At 35.6% G+C, this 10,470-nt stretch overlaps 1 long non-coding RNA gene across 1 annotated transcript; it reads left to right on the top strand.

The window, feature by feature from the left end:
• The first annotated feature begins 6,860 nt into the window (after window positions 1–6,860).
• Window positions 6,861–9,521, top strand: LOC141904557 (uncharacterized). Its single transcript, XR_012619144.1, has 4 exons — window positions 6,861–7,054; window positions 8,645–8,874; window positions 9,081–9,166; window positions 9,384–9,521. It is a non-coding gene; the product is annotated as an uncharacterized LOC141904557 (long non-coding RNA).
• Window positions 9,522–10,470: the final 949 nt, after the last annotated feature.

Below are 10,470 nucleotides of genomic sequence, written 5' to 3'. Positions count from 1 at the left end.
TAATATAATATATCAATTATTATGAATGCCAAGCGGTGCGAGCAGAAGGTAAAATTCAGGTGGAATTCGTTAGAAAAAACTTCATTTTATTCATTAATTCTATTATCGAACAGTTGGAGAAGTTTATGAGACCATTTCGAGTTTTATTAGAATAAGTCTGGAAAAGCTGATAGTGTTTCTGTTCACCGTCGATATAGTGGTGGCAGCACCGTACGGTAAAAAGGCTATATCACTACTTTTCAGATAGTGTTACCAATCACCGCTGTGAGCGAGGGCAGCACCGTACGGTAAAATTGCACTTAGGCGACATCGGTATGCGAGGTAGCCGCCAACTCAGAATTAGTGGCAGCACCGTACGGTACAATGTAATATCGGAGTGAAATTTTGTTTTACATCTCTATATTGTTTTTATTTCATGTGTAATGGGATTGAAAATAAACAAAAAGAATATTAGAATCAAATTAAGCTAATTTGTATGTCGTTTGGTAATTAGTTCACCCGATATCCACAGTCAGTGAGGGCAGCACAATACGGTCTAATTAGCCTAGGTATGCGAGGTTTCTAGACGCGCGACTCGCAGATTATGTGGGATTTCCGCGGTTTTATTTCTTGCCGTTTTTACCGAATTTATTCGTTATAAATGTTGATTTCGGAGCGATTTAGATGTTTAAAGAAGAAATATGAACGATATTATCTAGAAGTCGAGTAAATAGATCGATTTCAGTGAATATTTCCGCCGAATTATTCAAAATATCGCCTTGAAGTGACCAATTCAATTCAATCGTAAATAATTGTGAGTTTATTAGCTTACCAGAAACTGTACAGCATTGAGTGTTTTGTGGCGGGTCAGAAGAGCGCGGACAACTCTTAATTAATTATTAACTCATTGACTCAAATTTTAGTTAGGCTGATAAACTGAAAAAATAGTTAAAGGCAAAAGTTAAAACAATAAAAAATCTTATTTCTTGTGCATACCCACATTTATAAATATTGTAATTTGTGTAAATACAACAACACAAATTATCAATTTAATTCCAACTGGTGACATCTTTGAAAACTCCTGTAATTATAAACAAAGTTAATTCTGGTAAATTTACTGCGATAGTGCACTAACTGAGACTGAGCTAGACTCGAATTCTTCTGACTGAATTATGACTTTAAACACAAATCAATAGGTCATCAACAATTGAATATTAATTTAATTTACAAAATGTGACTAGGAATTATTAGCTTCATTGATTGTATTTGATACAGGTACGAGCATTAATACATTGAGTAATTGTGTGCGTGGTTATAACTGAATTTCTTCTTGAGAAAAGAGATGTTTGTAGATGTCTGAAACCATGTGATAGTTACTAGAATTAATGGGTTTTTAGTTAATTGATCAATTTCTATCTAAAAATTGATTTAATATTTCATATCAGCTGTTAAAAAGACATCAACAGGTCAATTTGAAGGGGCTAAAAGCATAAAATCCTGGATTTCTCTTGTTTGGCACTTCAATCCAAAAACTAATTTTCTTAGATTTTTGCAATTTTTGGCGAAAAAATCGAATCTCTTCGATTTGCTTGAAATTTTATTCCTTACTATTTTAAGGGATGCGGATTGCAAATCTGCAATCAGATTTTAAATATCTCGAAAGATCTTGGGTCCAAGGCCTTTTGAAAATCTAGGGGGTCCCCCCAAAAAATTCGAATTTCTCATTTTTTGGGCCTCGGATCCAAAAACTAACTTCATTTTCATGATCAGCACCCCAAAAAACATGTCTGTAGTAAATTTGATTGAGATTGGGCAAAAAAAAAATTGTGACTTTGTACCCCATTTTTGGGGTGCATGTTTCGGGCATTAAAACCCTTATTTGCCCATGAAGATGAATTCCGATTCAAAATCTGATTACAGATCCGGAATCTACACCTCGGAATACATCTTCCTACCAAGTTTCGAAGGAATCAGAGAAAAAAAATTTTTCGCCCAAAAAAAACTCCTGGACTAACACCTTAGATTTTTGCCGTTTTTGGCCAAAAAATCGAATCTCTTCGATTTGCTTAAAATTTTAGTCCTTACTATTTTCAGGGGTGCTGATTCCAAATCTGCAATCAGATTTCGAATATCTCGAAAACTCTGGGGCCCAGGGCCTTTTGAAAATTTAGGGGGTACCCCTAAGAATTCAAATTTCTCATTTTTGGTGCTTCAGATCCTAAAAATTCTTTCAGATTTGTGATCAGCACCCCAGAATACATGTCTACGCTAAATTTCATCGAAATCGGAGACAAAAAATATTTGACCCCTAACCCTCATTTTGGGGGTACCTTAGATTGCCATTTCTCTGATACACCGGTAACTAGACTTAACTCTAACTCTAACTCACATTTATAAAGTTAATGTATATTTTTTAGGATGTTTGTCATCAATATGGTGGAACTATTGACGGATGTTATGATGGTCACTGGTCTACCTACAATCAGTAGAGAATTGATTTGAACATTATACAGACATTGATGCAGTGGAGCAGATGGTGCAAGATGAACCAGGACGAACCCAGATAAACTAAGATGAACCAGGACGAACCCAGATAAACCAAGATGAACCCAGATAAACCAAGATGAACCAAGTAGAGCCGTGACTTATGGAAGAAATGCTAGAAATTAATGTCTCATTTTAATAGTTATCAATAGGTACGTAGGCAATCGAGGCTGGAGACATGCTAGTTCATAGGGATAGGGATTTCTGAGACACACTATCTCTATTCTTAAGCCTACTTACTCTGTGAAACTCCCTGATCCTACTCCCTCTATACATAAACCCTGCTCCCTCTCTCTATCAATCCCTAGCTTAGTGTCTAGAATGATGTTACAATGTTTGCGATGTTATTATATTGTAGATAACAATGATCTGTACGTGTGGGGTAGAAATAAACATGGCTCCTTAGGTTTAGGAAACATGGACGATCAATTCTTTCCGTTTAAGGTAAGTCTCGATTTCTCTAGATTTAAAACACTCCTAAAACATCACTCACTCCATATTTTGGAAAGAAATTTAATTTCAAGTTTATTTCTCCACGACGGTTCAGAGTTGTTGAGTTAGGAACAGACTCTACTGTACTGTAATAACATAACGCACCAGAAACATGTGTGAAACTGATGCGTCATAAATCTGATGTCTGATATTGTAAATCTGATTTCAGGTTTCGATTCCTGGGTTAGTTCAGTCAGTTCATTGCGGCGTTGATCACATGTTTGCTTTATGCAAGACTTTAGTCTGATATTTAACTCTGATGCATGATACATTTTTGACTGAAATGAATAAATTTATCTATAAATTATTCACTAATTTTGTGGTGGTTGTTACTGAATTTTTTTTCTGGTTTCGTCTTTACACAGATTTGTGGTAAACGAGGTTCAACTGAAGTTTTTTCAGTTTTTGGCGCAAATTTGTAGTTGGTTTCATAAGGGAGAGTTTGATTTTAACCCGGACCAAGAAGGGTCGACCTAAATAGGATGTTAAATGGTTCATGAGCTGCAACGTTGATGGTACGGTTGGTTAAATGCACAATTATTTGAGAATAAAATTTAATTTGCTTCAATTTCTCCCTGTGGCATGTGAGTCTGCCGCTTTACCGGATGCTAATACATTCCGCGAACAAAGGAGTTCCATCAAAAATGGCTTGAAAATCGTTTTAAAAATGAGATCCTCTTAGATGAAGCTTAAAAGTTGATAGAACAATTAATAAACAACGAAATCGAGTTAAATAATGAACGAAATCCGGCGAAGAAAATATCCATATTGCTCGCATGCCACAGTATGATAGTGAGGTTAAGCTAAATCTCAACTGTACAGTGCTGCCCCTATGAATAACGATAGCGGAATTTCTGTGAACTAAAATAGCGGCGCATATTTACCGCTGGAATATACATCTCATTATTACGTACAATACGGACAACTGTGTCGCCTAATTCTGATTAAATATGATACTATGAATATGTTATAATTTTTGAATGATATTTCCTTACTTTTTAGGTAACAATATTCAATTTTTTTTAGCTAAAATTCACTTCACATCAATTAATTAGTATTTATATACAGAATAAATTATTCATTTACATTTTTGAATGATCATTTATCATCTGAATAAACAAAATCTCCATATCTTCCTTCGATATTATTTTAGTTGCGTGCAAATAAGCGGAGAACATACAAACACCTGTCGCTCTCTGCCAGACGATACTAGAAATATCCCGATTCAAATATACTCTTTTAAGGTTAATTCTTTTATAGAAAAATTGTTTGGTTCAATTGTTTCAGGGCAGCTAAAGATTTTGAGAATTTTCTTAGGAATCCGGCCCGCATATCGGTAATTAGTTCGTCCATGACTACCGTTCAAAGACTTTGGCAAGCGAGTATCATATTAGTTCACGTTTTCCCCGCTTTCGTTATACATAGGGGCAGCACAAGACGGTCGATATGGAAATTGCGCACGGTGGAGCGCGCTCAATTCTCACTTTATTTACAGTGAAACTAAGTCTCTCAAATTGATAAAGACTTAAAAGCCGCAATGATTCTAAATGTACGAATTTTTGATATTGGTTAAAAAGATAAGAATTCATGAGATTTTGTGCCCTCAACATCCGGACACTAGGCCACCCGTACTAATGTCTATTTCAACCTGACTTGAGAGCATTCCTGGTAGCCTAGCTCGCTCATTTTTGATAGTACATACCTGATAAAGGTCTTATTAGGACCAGAAAGGACTGGCAGTCGACCTAAATCATCAGTTTTTAATCCATTTGAAACTGTTTTGAAGGATATGCAAAAAGTCTTCACTGAAAGGGGTTAAATGAAGAGAAGTGACTCCATGATTTGAAAGTTTAACAATATGAATATGTCTCCATGCCTACCATTACCAACTGTAGTTTGGTGTGTAGGCATGGAAACATATTGTTAAACTTTCAAATCATGGAGTCTATTTATTTGATTTAACCCCTTTCTGTGAAGACTTTTTGCATATCCTTCAAAACAGTTTCAAATGGATTAAAAAATGATGATTTAGGTCGACTGCCAGTCCTTTCTGGTCCTATTAAGACCTTTATCAGGTCATCATTACTAATCGTTGGTGGTAAGCTTTAATGGGATGGGCTTATACCAACTTGTGTGGTATGTGAAAATATCCGATCGTGAAACTAAACCACAGACAGGTTACTGACTATAGGCCGTTCTGAGCCGTGTGTTGCGCGGAGTTTCACAAATCTTGATGAGCTGTTGTTACAATTCCTGTTAATTCCTCCTCTTTTCCACATGTTCAGCAGGTTACCGCCACCAGCTGACTGTCGACCAGTTTCACTGTCGGTTTTCTCCCAGCACAGTGGCTCGTTTTGTGTAAAAACAAGAATCTGTTAATCCACAGTGTCTATAGTTATAGTATGTATATATATATATATATATATATATATATTATAAACAAGGATTAACTGATTATAAGCGATGACTTAAGTTAGATTGTTGGGTGGTATCCTAGCAGCCTGGTTCCATCTTAGATAGGTGTAAAGTCGTCCTATCGGCTAAAGCTATTTGAAGGTTGTGGACTCTCAGTGTGTATCGATTATTTCAGGTATGATGGCTCTATGCGCTGTATTGACTACAGTACTAGGATTCCTAATAGGTGGCGCTGTCGTCTATGTGATGTATAGAATAAGAGGTGATTTACCGACTGGAACGTCTGCGTTCTTACCTAAAAGACTTAATACTCCCGCTTAATCCAGGATCATCTCTCCGTCCGATATCCTGCATTAATCCCGGAGTAGACAGCACGGCCGTCGCTGATCAGTCTTGATTTTAACCCAATTTAATTTTCTAATTTTTATTGTTAAGAATCAGGAAAAATTCAACAATTAAAAAACTTATTTCACATTTTGCGAAGTTTTGTTTTTGTCGCCGATTCACGAGGAATGAAATTAGAATCCAATAATTCAAAAATTGTTTCAATTGTTTCGTGTCGAACTTGAAAATGAGATCTGTTTAGTCTCACAGATTTTCTCTTTGGTTTGAACTGTTTACATCATCAGCAATGAATGGTACTAGTGTCCTCACCACCTCGCTACAACACTGAGGTTTTTTCAGTTAAAACATGAATTTCCCCAGTTTTTCCCCATCTGGACGTGTTTTATCATTTATAGACAGGTATTTTGTATGAGGAATGCATTGCTGAAAGATATCTAATGTCATATCATTGCTTTGTGACTAGAACAAGATTAATTAATATAATATATCGATTATTATGAATGCCAAGCGGTGCGAGCAGAGGCGAAAATTCAGGTGGAATTCGTTAGAAAAAACTTCATTTTATTCATTAATTCTATTATCGAACAGTTGGAGAAGTTTTCGAGACCATTTCGAGTTTTATTAGAATAAGTCTGGAAAAGCTGATAGTGTTTCTGTTTACCGTCGATATAGTGGTGGCAGCACCGTACGGTAAAAAGGCTATATCACTGCTTTTCAGATAGTGTTACCAATCACCGCTGTGAGCGAGGGCAGCACCGTAGGGTAAAATTGCACTTAGGCGACATCGGTATGCGAGGTAGCCGCCAACTCAGAATTAGTGGCAGCACCGTACGGTACAATGTAATATCGGAGTGAAATTTTGTTTTACATCTCTATATTGCTTTTATTTCATGTGTAATGGGATTGAAAATAAACAAAAAGAATATTAGAATCAAATTAAGCTAATTTGTATGTCGTTTGGTAATTAGTTCACCCGATATCCACAGTCAGTGAGGGCAGCACAATACGGTCTAATTAGCCTAGGTATGCGAGGTTTCTAGACGCGCGACTCGTAGATTATGTGGGACTTCCGCGGTTTTATTTCTTGCCGTTTTTACCGAATTTATTCGTTATAAATGCTGATTTCGGAGCGATTTAGACGTTTAAAGAAGAAATATGAACGATATTATCTAGAAGTCGAGTAAATAGATCGATTTCAGTGAATATTTCCGCCGAATTATTCAAAATAAATCCAAAATATCGCCTTGAAGTGACCAATTCAATTCAATCGCAAATAATTGTGAGTTTATTAACTTACCAGAAACTGTACAGCATTGAGTGTTTTGTGGCGGGTCAGAAGAGCGCGGACAACTCTTAAATAATTATTAACTGATTGACTCAAATTTTAGTTAGGCTGATAAACTGAAAAAATAGTTAAAGGCAAAAGTTAATACAATAAAAAATCTTATTTCTTGTACATACCCACACTTATAATGTAATTTGTGTAAATACAACAACACAAATTATCAATTTAATTCCAACTGGTGACATCTTTGAAAACCCCTGTAATTATAAACAAAGTTAATTCGGGTAAATTTGCTGCGATAGTGCACTAACTGAGACTGAGCTAGACTCGAATTCTTCTGACTGAATTATCACACAAATCAATAAGATCATCAACAATTGAATATTTATTTAATTTACAAAATGTGACTAGGAATTATTAGCATCATTGATTGTATTTGATACAGATACAAGCATTAATACATTGAGTAATTGTGTGCCTGGTTATAACTGAATTTCTTCTTGAGAAAAGAGATGTTTGTAGATGTCTGAAACCATGTGATAGTTACTAGAATTAATGGGTTTTTTAGTTTATTGATCAATTTCTATCTAAAAATTGATTTAATATTTCATATCAGCTGTAAAAAAGACATCAACAGGTCAATTTGAAGGGGCTAAAAACATAAGATCCTGGATTTCTCTTGTTTGGCACTTCAATCCAAAAACTAACTTTCTTAGATTTTTGGCAAAAAAATCGAATCTCTTCGATTTGCTTGAAATTTTAGTCCTTACTATTTTAAGGGATGCGGATTGCAAATCTGCAATCAGATTTTGAATATCTCGAAAGATCCGGGGTCCAAGGCCTTTTGAAAATCTAGGGGGTCCCCCCGAAAAATTCGAATTTCTCATTTTTTGGGCCTCGGATCCAAAAACTAACTTCATTTTCGTGATCAGCACCCCAATAAACATGTCTGTAGTAAATTTGATTAAGATTGGGCCAAGAAAAAATTTTGACTTTGTACCCCATTTTTGGGGTGCATATTTTGGGCATTAAAACCCTTATTTGCCAACGAAGATGAATTCCGATTTAAAATCTGAGTGCGGATCCGTAATCTACACCCCAGAATACATCTTCCTACCAAGTTTCGAAGGAATCAGGGAAAAAAAATTTTTCGCCCAAAAAAAACTCCTGGACTTACTTACAACCTTAGATTTTTGCCGTTTTTGGCCAAAAAATCGAATCTCTTCGATTTGCTTGAAATTTTAGTTCTTACTATTTTCAGGGGTGCTGATTCCAAATCTGCAATCAGATTTCGAATATCTCGAAAACTCTGGGGCCCAGGGCCTTTTGAAAATTTAGGGGGTACGCCTAAGAATTCAAATTTCTCATTTTTGGGGCTTCGGATCCTAAAAATTCTTTCAGATTTGTGATCAGCACCCCAGAATACATGTCTACACTAAATTTCATCGAAATTGGAGACAAAAAATATTTGATCCCTAACCCTCATTTTGGGGGTACCTTAGATTGCCATTTCTCTGATACACCGGTAACTAAACTTAACTCTAACTCTAACTCACATTTATAAAGTTAATGTATATTTTTTAGGATGTTTGTCATCAATATGGTGGAACTATTGACGGATGTTATGATGGTCACTGATTCCCCCTTTACCTACAATCAGTAGAGAATTGATTGAACCAGGACAAACCCAGATAAACCAAGATGAACCAGGACGAACCCAGATAAACCAAGATGAACCAGGATGAACCAAGTAGAGCCGTGACTAATGGAAGTAATGCTAGAAATTGATGTCTCATCTTAATAGTTATCAATAGGTACGTAGGCAATCGAGGCTGGAGACATGCTAGTTCATAGGGATAGGGATTTCTGAGACACACTATCTCTATTCTTAAGCCTACTTACTCTGTGAAACTCCCTGATCCTACTCCCTCTATACATAAACCCTGCTCCCTCTCTCTATCAATCCCTAGCTTAGTGTCTAGAATGATGTTACATTGTTTACAGTGTTATTATATTGTAGATAACAATGATTTGTACGTGTGGGGTAGAAATAAACATGGCTCCTTAGGTTTAGGAAACATGGACGATCAATTCTTTCCGTTTAAGGTAAGTCTCGATTTCTCTAGATTTAAAACACTCCTAAAACATCACTCACTCCATATTTTGGAAAGAAATTTAATTTCAAGTTTATTTCTCCACGACGGTTCAGAGTTGTTGAGTTAGGAACAGACTCTACTGTACTGTAATAACATAACGCACCAGAAACATGTGTGAAACTGATGCGTCATAAATCTGATGTCTGATATTGTAAATCTGATTTCAGGTTTCGATTCCTGGGTTAGTTCAGTCAGTTCATTGCGGCGTTGATCACATGTTTGCTTTATGCAAGACTTTAGTTTGATATTTAACTCTGATGCATGATACATTTTTGACTGAAATGAATAAATTTATCTATAAATTATTCACTAATTTTGTGGTGGTTGTTACTGAATTTTTTTTCTGGTTTCGTCTTTACACAGATTTGTGGTAAACGAGGTTCAACTGAAGTTTTTTCAGTTTTTGGCGCAAATTTGTAGTTGGTTTCATAAGGGAGAGTTTGATTTTAACCCGGACCAAGAAGGGTCGACCTAAATAGGATGTTAAATGGTTCATGAGCTGCAACGTTGATGGTACGGTTGGTTAAATGCACAATTATTTGAGAATAAAATTTAATTTGCTTCAATTTCTCCCTGTGGCATGTGAGTCTGCCGCTTTACCGGATGCTAATACATTCCGCGAACAAAGGAGTTCCATCAAAAATGGCTTGAAAATCGTTTTAAAAATGAGATCCTCTTAGATGAAGCTTAAAAGTTGATAGAACAATTAATAAACAACGAAATCGAGTTAAATAATGAACGAAATCCGGCGAAGAAAATATCCATATTGCTCGCATGCCACAGTATGATAGTGAGGTTAAGCTAAATCTCAACTGTACAGTGCTGCCCCTATGAATAACGATAGCGGAATTTCTGTGAACTAAAATAGCGGCGCATATTTACCGCTGGAATATACATCTCATTATTACGTACAATACGGACAACTGTGTCGCCTAATTCTGATTAAATATGATACTATGAATATGTTATAATTTTTGAATGATATTTCCTTACTTTTTAGGTAACAATATTCAATTTTTTTTAGCTAAAATTCACTTCACATCAATTAATTAGTATTTATATACAGAATAAATTATTCATTTACATTTTTGAATGATCATTTATCATCTGAATAAACAAAATCTTCATATCTTCCTTCGATATTATTTTAGTTGCGTGCAAATAAGCGGAGAACATACAAACACCTGTCGCTCTCTGCCAGACGATACTAGAAATATCCCGATTCAAATTTACTCTTTTAAGGTTAAATCTTTT

This window comes from Tubulanus polymorphus, chromosome 4 (assembly GCF_964204645.1).
Source record: "Tubulanus polymorphus chromosome 4, tnTubPoly1.2, whole genome shotgun sequence".
NCBI classification, from domain to species: Eukaryota; Metazoa; Nemertea; class Palaeonemertea; order Tubulaniformes; family Tubulanidae; genus Tubulanus; species Tubulanus polymorphus.
This window is presented reverse-complemented; position numbering and strand designations above follow the sequence as displayed.